This window comes from Convolutriloba macropyga, chromosome 2, assembly GCF_964194025.1.
Source record: "Convolutriloba macropyga chromosome 2, txConMacr16.3, whole genome shotgun sequence".
NCBI lineage: Eukaryota > Metazoa > Xenacoelomorpha > Acoela > Convolutidae > Convolutriloba > Convolutriloba macropyga.
Window position 1 is genome coordinate 19,141,025 of NC_134469.1, and position 13,665 is coordinate 19,154,689.

Sequence of the window (13,665 nt, forward strand, 5' to 3'; positions counted from 1 at the left end):
TGGTCGTTTCGGCGGTGCTGCGATATTCGAATCGGAAGAAGAATTGTCAACACCGTAATGAGAAGGACTACAGCGGTTCCTGCCAGATGCAGGTCTGCCCTGCGTTGCGGGGGTTGCAGGTGCGACTTGTTGAAGGCTGACGACGATGCTGGCTGAGGTGATAGTATCAATTCGCTGTGTGAAGCTGCTTGTTCCTCGTTACGTTGATTTCGAATTGCTGGGAAGTTAGGAATTTTTGGTATCGCGCGTGATATGTTTGATCGAGAAGATGAAACTCCACTGCCGGGTTCTCGCCTGCAGTGTTTCATCTTGTCACCATTTAGCTTGCGGGTAAATTGCTTCACGTGGCAGTGGATCTGTATATCCACCAGCTTTTCACAAGTTCGCGGCCCACGTTGGTCTGCGTAGACTTTTAGTGGTGTCTGCCTCTCCTGAAGGGTACCATCTGCCTCTCCTGAAGGGCAACATCATTGTTCTGCACTGTGACTATAGGCTTTTCTGGCTCCTGTGTTCTCAAAGTTGTGGTGCTCACTTTTCAAATGTTTGAGCCTGGAGCAAGAGCTTCATACAGGCCCTCCAGCTTCTTTTTGGATCGTCTTTTACCATGAATCTTTTGGGCCAGTTTGAGCTTTTCTGCTCTTTCCGTGAGTGGAATCGGCCTGCAGACACCAGAGCGGAGGAATCTCAACGCCTCGTCCTTGCTCTCTCTTTTCCCTGCGGTAGCATCCCACGTTGCCCAAGTCATTCCCATCTCGACCTCGATATCGCTTCTGTAGCCATTGAGCCACTTATCGTCTGGTAAATTATCCTCGGGAGTGACTGTGTCTTAATCTAAAGTGATTTACAATGTTCTCGTATGAGAGGTTAGATAATTTAGGTTTAGTGGATTACGCTCAGCGGGTTATTAGGTCTCTGGCCAAATTGCGCTTCGAAAAGCGAAATATTTGTTGTTTTCTTTTTACATATTTGCAACTGATGAATAATGATATTTAATGCATGCTCTACATGGAATGCGTTATTAACTGATTTTTCTTCTTTGATACAGGCTTCTTAATCGTTTGAATTAGTCTTTCTACCAAACCAATAGAACGATGATTGTTAACAGGAACTTCAATCATTTCAGTATTATTTTTTTGCTTATAGTCTTTACTTTATTTCCAATCAAACATTTTGCTTTATCCAGTCAAGTAGAACTAGGAATTCCATGGTCATCACTAAATTTTTAAACAAAAAATTTTAAATCAATAAAATTTTAACTTTTTGGTCCATTAGGTTTTTCATTTATACATGCAGTGGGATATTTAGAGAAGCGATTAATTGCAGCTAAGAAGTATACTTCATTGCCCTTTTCATCGAAAAATGGTCCTCCAAAATTATTTTAATTTTCCTGATTTGGTTCAACGCTCGGTACATGAGGTCGAAATATTTCAAGCACTCCAACGCACGGTACATGAGGTTAAAATTGCTTAGCAGGGATAACAGACTTAAGATTCTTACCAATTGCAAGCACTCCGTTGCTTTAACGATTAGTTCGCGATTCGTATATGGCCACCAGCAGTGCGTGGTCATGCATATGATTCGCCAGGTACCCGGTGGCCTGCTTGTATGTCATCGATTAGGGCTTCGCAGAGGACGTTGGGTATGGCTCCTTTCTCGTCGATACAGACGAAGCCGGAACATGGAGATCTCCAGTAGGAACGTATATTAGGTTAAGTTTTTTTAGACGAGCTTCGTTGTTGGTTAAAATACAATCACGGACCTTTTTAAGGACTGCGTCTTTGCTAGTGAGAGCTGCGATTAATCATTGAAAATCTTATTTAGAATATTATTGAATGTGGGGACTTGGGGGCTTGGTGTTAGAGGAGTGCTAACATATGATGACAATGCTGGGGAAGTTAGAGTTGTTATAATGAGAGGGGGAATCGCTGTGCGAGTAGCAATTAGGGAATTTATAGGCTGATTTGCCGCGCCAGATGAGCCGGTGGAGTAGAGGGTGGATTCACGGGGCGAGGGAGTTGTTGAATGGAACTCTTGTTATGCGCATTTTAGAAGGCATTTTAAACTGATTTGAAGCTATAAGGTGAATGTCAGAAAATTTTTCGAAATGTGAAGAAAATTTTGAAAAAGATTTATGCGACTTAATTCGCGAATAATTTGGGACAAAAAGCACTGATTTTTTTTGGGTAGTGACTTTCAGAAATATTTCCGGAATGTCTCTCAATTGGCGGGAAATTAGGCTTAGCAAATTGAGTATCACGCCTCGTGGGATATTTTTCATTTCGATTTTGGAAGGACTGTGTAAATTAAATTGAATTTCGCTAAGCGAGTGGACTGTTAAATGGTATTATGAGGGGTAAATTAAAATATGCGAGGTAAGCATATTTTAAATTGTTTGATTTACAGCTGGTATTTGTAAATTGATTTTGCGGCGCGAGGGATAAATAATAATCATGCTTTTGTACACGGGTTGCAAGTTTGCTAATTAAATTAATAGCTTTTGTTATAGGTTCATTTTTAGGTGTGATTTGAGTCGCGAGATCATGCGCTTGTATTAAATTGTGGAAGTGAGGCGCAGATTGTTTTGATTGTAGATTGTAATTTCAATGAATCAACGGATGCAGATGTAAGCTTTAATTTGTCAACGATGAAATGCTCATCATATGCAGAGACTTTTTTCCGGCTTTTTGGTTTGAATGTCTTGAAATGTAGTTCACCAATCTTATTATTGCCCCTAGCATATGTTCGATATCAAATTGAAAAGGTTGTATTCTATCCATCCAACGAGTCAAGCGACTATTATATGATTCATTAGACAGATTTTCTTTCAAAATAGAAAGGAGGGCTCTGTGATCTGTAGTTATCGGTAATTTTGAAAATTTTCAATAGACCAAACTACTCCGAGGAGTTTACTTCATCGACACTATATCCTTCTTCACGAGAGTTCAGAAATCGAGATGTAAACGCAATTGGTTTCCATCTGCTAATCGTTCAAGTCCCGCTCCAAAACCGGAGCGAGAAGCGTCACGTTTTACGCGTGTTTCGACTTGCGGGTTGTAATGACTGTTTTCAGTGGCATTTGCAATACGTTTTTTATTTGAGAAAATCAATTTTGTTGGACATCAGTCCAGATAAATTTAGATGATTTTTCAATGGCGGTTGTAGTGGGTGACTAACTTATGCGAGGTTAGGAAAAAATTTACTATAGTGTACGGAACCCAGAAAAAAGCGAAGTTTCTATAGTGTCTTTGGTGCTTCAAGAGCTAAGATAACTGAGGTTTTGCTCTCCAGGGGCGAAATACCCGATCGCGGAATATGATATTCAAGCCAATCAATTTTTCGTTTAGAAAGATTTTCTTCAACTAACCGCATCAGACAACTTAGAACATACTGTTTATGTTCTTCCTCCGATCCTTTACTTACGATTTAAATATCGGGAAAGCAATAGGTATTCTTGAGGCCAATGAGAAAGTAATCCATAGCTTTTTGAAGTTCAGCCGGCATATCTGTTAAACCATTAAACCCAGTTGGAAATCTATAAGTGCCTGTCATGTCGCCGCTATTTATAATAGAGTTGCAGTAGTTTGCTGTATTACGATCTGAGTTCAATTGACTGTGCGCTTACTTCAAGTCTAATGTAGAGAATTAAGTTATATTCTGCGATGCGGTTGCACTAATTTGTTGGGATACAGATTCGAAAAGTGTATCAATATTGGGCATTTGGTTTTTATTTTTGCGGAAGGCTTTGTTTAGTATTTTTGAATGTAGTGCAAGTTTGATAGTTTGGTCTCTTTTAACGGTGACTACAATAGGACAATTAAAATATTTGTCAGGACAATTAGTTAGTTTTATTTTGTGTTTTTCAGCTAATTGTTTTTTGAGATATATGTTAACTTTATCCTGATGATTAATAGGTATACGTCTACCCTTTTGGTGTCTATGTTGAAAACTCTCGTAAAAATTCGATTTAGCCACGTGATATTTTGATCATCCGATGAGAGATTAGGTTAGGAAATGTTAATGCAATGTTTTCTTTGAATTCTGAAGAGGGTGAAACGGTTTTGACTTGATTACCTGAGGACGACTGCGTTACAGCTAGTCCTAATTGGTCGAACAAATCTCGACCGATTAGTGATTTCAGGCCATTGGCGACTATCGTGAATGTGGCTGAATGTGAAGTCCATCCATTGCTCGAAACTGGAGCCTGTATTTTATCTTCAATGTGAATCGGTTCATTCGAGAAGGTCCTAAGTTGCGGAATGGCGTTATCGTGAACCAAGAAAGCGTGTGGGCTGCTTCTCACTACTTGCGACGTGAGAGATCGATTGAGATTGCTACACGCGCTCCCGGTGTCCACGAGCAGAGTAGTCGAGATATTGCCGATTTTAATCGGCATGTTTAAAACTTCTATTTTCGAAATTTTGTTTTAAATGAGAGCGACCATATTGTCCTCTCGGCTGCTTTTGTCGGATTCCTACAGTTTTGAAGATTGAAGAAAGTTCACCGAATCTTCGGTATGCGGTTCTTTTCCGCTATTTTCACAGTTCTTGGGATTTTGGGGCTTCGATTTCTTTGGTTTTCGACAAACCTTTACAAAGTGATTCATCAACCCACAATTATTGCACGTTTTGCCCTTGGCGACGCACTTATCGCGATGATTTGGGAGCCAGTTTCCGCCGCAATTCGAACAATATAGAGATGGACGATAACCTTAATGGTGGAAATTGTTTGAGAGTGACAAATTCGAAGATCGCGAGCTAGCTGAAAATTGAATTGCATTCACGCTGGCCGAGATGAGGTTCTTATTGTGTTGTTGTTTTTGATGCTGATTTCGCATCCCGAGCTCCATTTTAATTGCCATTTCCAATGCTTGTCTCAGCTCTACTGTTTGTTTAAGGAGTTCTTTTTGGATCTCGGGATCAATCAGATTAGTCGTGAACACATCACGTTTTAAAGTTTCCTCCTTATTTTCAAAATAGCAATTTTCCGATATTTTTTTTAGCTTACCATAGAAATAATCGACGGTTTCAACCCGAAGTTGTTTCGTGATCAAAAAGACATGACAATCGAATGTTATGTTCCGGGGTCAAATGAAGGCAGCCTCTACAATTTTCCAGAATTCCGCTGTGGATAGCGCATCAGTCATTATATGCGGGTTTCTGCAATTCAAGATCCGTCTTCCGTCCACTCTGATGCTCAATTAGAGTAGAGAGATCGATTTTTGGTCTGCGAGTGGCCAAGGCTTATCCCCGCACACGATGCGGATTTCAATCAAACGTCGACATTTGTTCTACAAATTCATTTTGTGCTGTGCATTGCGAGCCCTTCTTTCTCTCTCAGATTATGCCGAAGAACCAACTATTGTCTCCTCGTAGATGGGTTCCAAAGAGAGGTCCACCATCTCAGGTTTTGGATCAGGAAGAGTGGCAAGGTGATGTTCTTTTGCGAGAAGTGCCAGCTTTTATTGTACTCTTCAACTTTCCCAGCGAAGGAGAGGGTCGGGTGTTGATTTGTCCTAAAATGCATCTACTCCGAGTGGTGTACGTTTGTTTGCTGACTGCGCCGTGTTGTAAGCTATTATGTTTCGGTGGGCAATTTTAGTGTGCGTTAGCTTTATACTACGAGAATTACGATTCCCGGAGCAAAATCGGAACTTGGTCTATTTACTTTAACTTGCGGCGCGAGTTCGCGAAGAAAGAAGAGCAACTGAATTTGAATTGGATGAAGGAGAGTATAACTGGAGAACATATAAACAAGGCATGAACGAATGATCAGACATGTCTGATCACGAAGCTGGAAACAAGAGTTAAATGAAATAAAAGCAACTCGTGACATGAAGTATGAACAGGAATCAATTGAGAAATGAAGAGCAAATGAAATGCACTAAATAAATACATCACATGCAACTTAATGCACCAGATAAATAAATTGATTGTAAAATATACATAGGTATCACAGACCGGTATCACGGAAAATTACCCGATTCAATTTAACCCAATGACATACACAAGCTTCCATTTTACACAATATTAATTTTGTTTTGCCCTATTGTAACGATTAGCTGAGCTACTGAAACTATTATCTTATAACTGAAAATTTCACAAAAGAATACGGGATTATTTTTACCGATAAAGTATGTTACAAAGTCCGTTGAATAACGACTGCTAATTTGTAATCGGATTTCTTAAAAAACAGATAAAGTGCGTCGTGTAAATTGGCATTAGGTAAAATGGCAGGTTGGGCATAGTCTCATCGGGTGTAATTGAATTACAAAAATTGTCATGTAACTAATATTTGTTTTTTCCGTAGTGAGTTTAAAGATAGGTGTTTTTTTTAGATGGGAAGTGATTAATTGCTCTCAAACGAATTTATCAGTTATATTTTTCCTGTTGGTTTTTTTGCGATTTTTGGCTTCGCCGATTATTCGTTTGACCCATTTGACTTCTGATCATCAAAAACGGGATAAACAGGTAGCGCCCAGCGAGTATTATAGTCTCTTAGAGCCGTTCAGCTCACTAGACTCCAGGTATTAGATTCACATAAACAGTTTTGGAGACTTATAGTTTTGGTGTGAAGTACTGTTCTTAGAGGTTAATCCACCCTCCCCCCACTTCACTCGCCACACACCCTTCAATTAAGCTAAAGCGAGCCTAACTATACGGTAACTAGCTATTAACGAAGCCAGCCGGGCGTTTGCGAGCAATTCCAGTTTGAATTTTTTCGGGGCGCTGTCTTTTTTTATGACTCGAAGAGCAGTATTGGTGGGAAGTATTTTTTCGACTGAAAATTTTTGGAATGTTTTTAAAATAGGATTTTTTTAGTCGGTTATGTTTTTGTATTGGATAATACAACAATAATAGGAGCAAAAAGAGGAATTGCTAAATAATAGCGATAAGTCTTATTAAGGTCAAGTCTCATCAGTTGCTAATGAGGCAAAAACGAACCCTTTTAAAGCTCCAGGTCTATCGCTATTAGCTTTTATAACTTTCACTCACTAAATTAAATAATTAAGGTGTTTTTATGATTATTATCCAATATTTCAATTTAAGTTACGATAACAATTCAAGCAGTGTCCCCTTCATTTTTCAGCCATTTTCCTGGTAAAAATGTAGGTACGGTTCGCAAAGGAAAAGCAAAACTACCCTTACGTTTCAGATAAGATATGATGTTTTTTAGGTATATTTAGCTGAACTCTTTTAGTGTGAAGACGCTTGAACTGTTTAAGCTGCTATAATAGTTGATGCTTAATTGTCTAATATTCTATTAATCAAATTATTACAATATTCGAGTGCAACCATGGTGCTCTTAAATCAGAGTGAAAGATTTTATCTGTGCTTCCAAGTATTTATACTAATTTTTTCACTCCCGGGTTGACGGTTCTCATTAAAATAATGTAAGAAATGCGGTGAAAATTTTTCACCGCAAAAGTACCCCTATATTTAGCGATGAATGCGGTAAACACCGGACATTTTTGTAAGTTTTGTGGTTTCTAGCGGTGAATTTTAAAAGATTTTAAAATTTTATCGGTGAATTTTTGTAAGATTTTCGGTTTTTAGCGGTGCAGTTTTTTTCACCCCTTAGGAGGTGAAAATAATATAATTAACCGCTACCAACGACACGCTGCCAGAGAAAATAAAATTTTCACCACTAAACCCGCATATCTTACGAATATTTACCGCAAAAAATTATACCTATTTTGTTCCATTTTTGATGAAAAAAAAGCTAAACAAACAAAATTATTTGTACAATAATTACTATATTTGTTTGGCAAAAAGTATGTAAAAATACGGAAAGCGTGAACAATAACAACGATAATCCGTCAAATGTTCACAAAACTTTAAACCTCGATAACTCTGTGCAAAAAACGAAATTTAAAAAAATCTTTTAGTGTACTTTTTATGCTGGGCGGGCGTTCTAATGATACCACTCGCAATATTTTACAGTGAATATATCAGTGGGCCTAAATTGACTGAAAAAACATTTGAGTAATATATTTCCTCCCCCACTCAAGTGGGTCGGAACAAAAATGGCATGTTAAGAGTGGTAAACAGTGATCATAAACAGAAACCCCTTTCTTTTTAATAAAAACGATCTCTGCTTCCAAGTGCTGCAGCTATGTGCGCTGTTCTGTGTTTTAAAAGCGGTGAATTTGTGTTATAGCTTTCAACGCAATCTCCTTAAATATTACTTAGTTTCATTTAAAATTTGATTTGATAGAAACTTTTTGCTCACTTAGTGGTGAAATTCACGCGGTTTGTGGTTTTTAGCGGTGAATTTTTTTCACCGCTGTCAACGCATTAACCGTTATTCTGCGGTAAACATATTTGATAAATTTAGCGGTAAGATTTTGTAAGATTTGCGATTCTTAGCGGTGAATTCTTTTTTTCCACTGCATTCACCGCATCCAACGCTAAAAATCACAATTTTTTTTACATATTTTCATGTATTCGCCGCAAATCTTACATTTTAAAGCGATTTTTAGCTTTGATACCTCGACTTGGGCAGTTGATGATAGTTAAAACATCTTTGAGCAACTGATTGACATCTAGATGAATTTAATAGTGCTCTTCTTGCCTTTTAAATATCGACAGATTTTCATGTTACTGTGAAATCTGTTTTTCTCTCTTTCCCTAACTCTGAACTAATTTTAATATAACAGCCACTGATACTCGTTATTGAAGTATCTGTTTCCTATCATAACCATATATAGAAATATGATAAAAAGTAGACGTCAAAATGATCGGACCAAGAACGAACATACGTTCCGATAGGCAAACATGACCAACAAAAGGAAAAGGTGTCGACTGGTTCTACGTAGATATGTTCTAGAAAATAAACTATACGTGGTTGCGGAAGTCATAAACGTCTCTTGGGATAAAACAGAATGAAGTCAAACAAAGCCTGGCATATCACAGTCATGATTGATATTGTAAAAATTGATATTGTAAACCTGAAATGCTTTTATGGTTTTTTCCCACTTTTATTGCACACAGATGAGATCGACGCTGCATAGAACAAGAACTAGAATAGGACCGTTCTGGAGCAGCTGTCTAGTTACTTTTATACTATGATTCCACGGGACGCTTGAAAGATGTTACCCTTTCTCAGGTCCTAGAATAAAGCAAGTTCTAATCACGCAGGCTAACTTCTCAGATACTTGTGCATCGTGCACTCAATCTGAAGTCATCTCAGTCTGTAAAGGTCTGATCACTCGCGGATTTGAACGTATAGAAGTCCGAACAATGGTCTGGATATAGTCATAGTCTGGGCCGCATTTAATTCTAGACTGTGGTCTTGACTGTGGCCTGATCGGAGTTGAATCTGATTCTAATCAGAGGTCATTTCAGTCTGGTACCTCCATTTTGGGTAATTGCGGTAACCCACATGTAAACTTCATGCTCGTTGAAACTGCGTTAAAATTGCATTTGCATCTGGGAGGGTTGGGGAAGGTTTCAGATGCCAGGGTTTCAGATACTTCTCTTCAATAACGAGGAGTTCTCAGATTAATGAGCCGAGAGCTCATCAACAGGGAAAATCCTTAAATTTTGTCACTCTCATGAGGATTTGAGTTTCATAAACTATCATTTATCATGTTTGAGCTCCCATGCCTGTCATAAGTCATGGAATTTTTTTCGTATGTAGTCTTCAGAAAGAAAAATTGTCAAAATATTTTGTTCTTATCACTTTGGTTTATCATATCTTTCCGCGTGCACCCACAATCAAAATAGTGACATTAGAAAAGCATTTGGCTACAAATGAGCCCAGATTTCGCCCACTGTACTAATTTCCATGAACATAGGCCATTATTAGGCTTACCCGGACCCAACATCAAGTCTATATCGGTACCAGAGAAATGAGACTTCTATCAAGTCTTGCACAGTACTGAAATTGACTTGGCGTTAGGTCCGGATATAGTTATGCATGATATATAGTTATGCACTTGAAAATTACAGAATCGCATGAAGTAGTTGGATTCAATTTAGTCTCAAATTAAACTTGGAGCTTTTGGTTTTTGTCCCATTTAACCGTAATCCAATTCTGTGAAATCTGGACAAGTGGTACATGCAAACGGGAGAAGACAGAAAGAACCCGAAGTTAAAGTATCATCATAAATATGCGGTTTGAAATCTGTAGCTCAACTTCGCCTAAATCACAACAAAATCTGCTACCAATTCATTGTTTTGTAATCATTTTCCGCTCAATCATTTTGTTGACGTTTGAATTTCAACAAACGACATTTTTGGAAATTCAACTTTCGATTCATTTTTTCCCCGAAATTAATTAAGATAAGTGGGAATGTGGGTTTGAGTTGAGAGGAGGAGGGGGAGGGGGAGGGGGGGGGGTGGTAGTGGGGGTTATAGGGGTAATAGCGTGGCGTGAAAAATGGTGTGAGTTGTTTGGTTGTGGGGGTGCTGCTTTTATGGAAAAGGTCGTCGCACACATATGCTGGCCAATTTTGCAGCAGTTTGGTGTCAATTTGTTCAAATATTTTGTATGGGATTTGGGTAACTTCAATCAAAAAGCTTTCCCACATTCCAATAAGTTGTGTAAACAAGGCATTGATCAACTTTTTGGCTTTCTTGTGGCGATTAAAGTCTCCTGAACAATACGGCACAAAATGTGCGCCCAATTTGGCAAAACGGGGATAATTTATTAAAATTGGCTGTACTTCAAACTGGGCTAAGGGAACCTTTTGTTACAAGAGAGAGAAGCCAGCCGGCCGGCCGGGTGGAAACCTCTTGTCCCTCTCGCGCCCTCGATCAATCCGATTCTGATAAAACAACTTACTACCTAGCAGATAACTAAGCTAATAAGTTAAGTTACCATTCAATTCACTTATGCTATTTGTTGTGAATTGTTAAACATAACTGGCCAAATTCAAACCAGACTGTGGCAACCCCGTTTAGGTAATTAAAAAGGCTAACACTGCCAAATTTGGCTTAACGCCATAATAAACACCTATTAGCTGCTATCAATTATTCTCTCTAAACAATAACAATCGTAAATCCACAGCCCAACACAATTATAACATCCCTCTTTTCAAAAGGGCAGGTTTTTACAAAAAAATTTAAAAATGGCCCCTTTTTCAAAGAAAAGTTTAAGTATCCAGCCATCACGTCTCAGAAAAATTTTATCCAAGAATATTATTGTTTTAAATCTGCCTAATTGATGTCTTCTTTGTTGAAGAGAAACTAAAATTTTTCATTAAGAGGGAACAGGTAACGGATATATTTATTTTAAACAATGATTATAATAGCAAAAAATCATTGGCCTAATAACTGGTTGAATAATAGGATATTATTGAGAAACTTTTGGATTAAAAATGTGGGTGTATATGCGCGGGAAGTTCAACTTAATTCGGAATGTAGAAATGTATAGTTTCCGACAAAAAAAATTAAATGTTTCAGAATCCAAATAGTTCAATCCTGATTAGATGATTTATCTGTCCCATTCACCTACACAGGTGTTTTCTTATATAATTAAAAGACTGAAACCCGATTTTTTTTCAACGTGGAGGGTTCACCATTGTTCGCATCTCAAAAAAAAACAGTGAATGTGTCGGTATTTGTTTGTTTTCTTTTTTTTCCTCCCAGAAAATAAGTAACACGGTTCAGTAGCATGATAGCACTTAAAAATACAATGAAAACAATTTTCTAGCTTGAAAACAAAAACCGTATACCCCTGTCACTGATAGCTTGTGCCGTTTGCTAAATTGAGCAATTAATCACACATACTAATCGCCCAAACTTTCAACGGCCAACGGAATTAACGTCATTCCTTGTTGAAGCCCGCTGCTCTGCTGGTGTTTTGAAAGACGTCCCTCTCAAGAAGGGAACTGAATTTAGCTGAAATAAATCCTGGAATAAATGAAATAAAGTCAGTGAACAAATTGTGGCCACAATGTCATGAATTATGTCGCATGTCTTGAGATAGCGTGAGTGGTGTAGAATGGCATTGTCGCCTAATGCGGAAATTGGTGCTACATATTCTGTAAAATGTAGCCGTTTCCCCGCAATTGTTAGTAATGTAATCAGGCCGCAAATTTTCTTGTGATCTAAATCTTCTAATATCCGTCCTGTGCCAATGTCAGTAAATTGTTAGAGATTCTGATAAAAGTGTGCGAAAGTGTGCTTTCATCGAACTAAATCTAGCGTTTGATTTATTTCACATTTGGCATTGTTTTTGCCATGGCAACAGATCACCTTTGTTGACCGCGGGCAATCAAAAAACGGATCTATTCAATTTGCCCCCCCCCCCCCAGGCCTCACACCTCCAGCGTAGTGGGCTTATATCTTGTACGCCCCCATCCGCACACGCTATTTTTTACATAGTAACGTGCTATATCAATATATAATTTGCAACGGGGGGGGGGGGGGGGGTGATTCGTAAAAACCACCATGCAAAACAGAATAATCCGAAAAAACTCCTGATGCACGCTTAGTAGCGTTGCTAAAAAATTCAAATATGGAAATATTTTAAAAAAAATTGAGATCTGTTCATTCTTTGCCTGACTCAATATAATGTGAAGCTCCTGAAGCAGTAGCCAAATTTAGAAGAACTTATACCCAAATTAGTTTTCTTCTTTATGTTAAACATTAGTATTTCTGAACTGATGAAAATGTCGTACGTCTTCTGTTAAACAGATTTTCGGGGCAGCATTTTTGTGCATCATGAGCAGAAAAAATTGTTTATTTTGCTCTTCAGACCCAGCAATCACACGGTCATTTTCATGAGTGTTGTCCGAGATGGGTTGTCGATTTGATCAAGGTCTATATTAAGAACAATGTGCTCCGAAAATTGAAAACCAATCTACGGGATTGCCAAGTACATCACCTGGCTGGCAGTGGTAGGTTGAAAAAAAGATCTTAATATCACGTCTGGCTTAACTGAGAGCGGTTAAATAGATTGGAATACTTCCTCATTAGAATGAGAGCTGCCAAGAATTTTCGCAGATGAGACTTTGGCTGAAATGATAATTGATTTAAAATTTGCGTATCGACACCGCCAAATTCGAAAGTTTTGAACCACGTTTTGGCAAGAACTTTTCACACCAGGCATTTGGTGTTTAGGTCTGCACTAATTTATCACATAAATTATTGCAACAAGAGTAAAAACTTGAGATAATAGAAACAGATCGCAATCAATTGACCTCACGCACGGCTTCAAAGTGTCCAGTAAATAAACGAGCAAAAGGGAGAAATTGGAGGGTTTTTTTTTAAAAAAATGACAGAACTCCAAAAACTAATTTTTTAATTAAATGAGCAACTTTTAGGAATGAGAACATCTTGAACACAAAACTAATGGGAAATTGTGTTAGAATTATGGTACAATATAAATGTACCCTACCTTTCGTTCATTTCTGTAATTAATTGCGATGCATATATATGGAATCCATTTGATGTTGTTGAATTTGTTTGTAATTTAATTTCCATCCTCACCGTGTTGCAAAAAATTAGACTTTGTTCAAAAGCTCGATATTTTTTGTATTTCTTACTTTGTTTATGTTGGCAGGTTGAAAACATTTTGTTAACAATTTTTACCTTAATCATACATTTAGAATTGGGTTCTAAAGTAGTATGCAATCGGTAATTGTCATCTCTGATCTCCAGTTTGCCAACATTGTTAATATAATCTGCCGAAATTTAATTTCAAGTAACAAACTTATAT

At 37.9% G+C, this 13,665-nt stretch overlaps 1 protein-coding gene across 2 annotated transcripts in view; it reads left to right on the forward strand.

Annotated features, from left to right (window-relative positions):
* LOC142357659 (isocitrate dehydrogenase [NAD] subunit gamma, mitochondrial-like) overlaps nt 1–13,665 on the forward strand; it is a 545,753-nt gene that overhangs the window by 428,629 nt on the left and 103,459 nt on the right. The gene's annotated exons all lie outside the window — the stretch shown is intronic.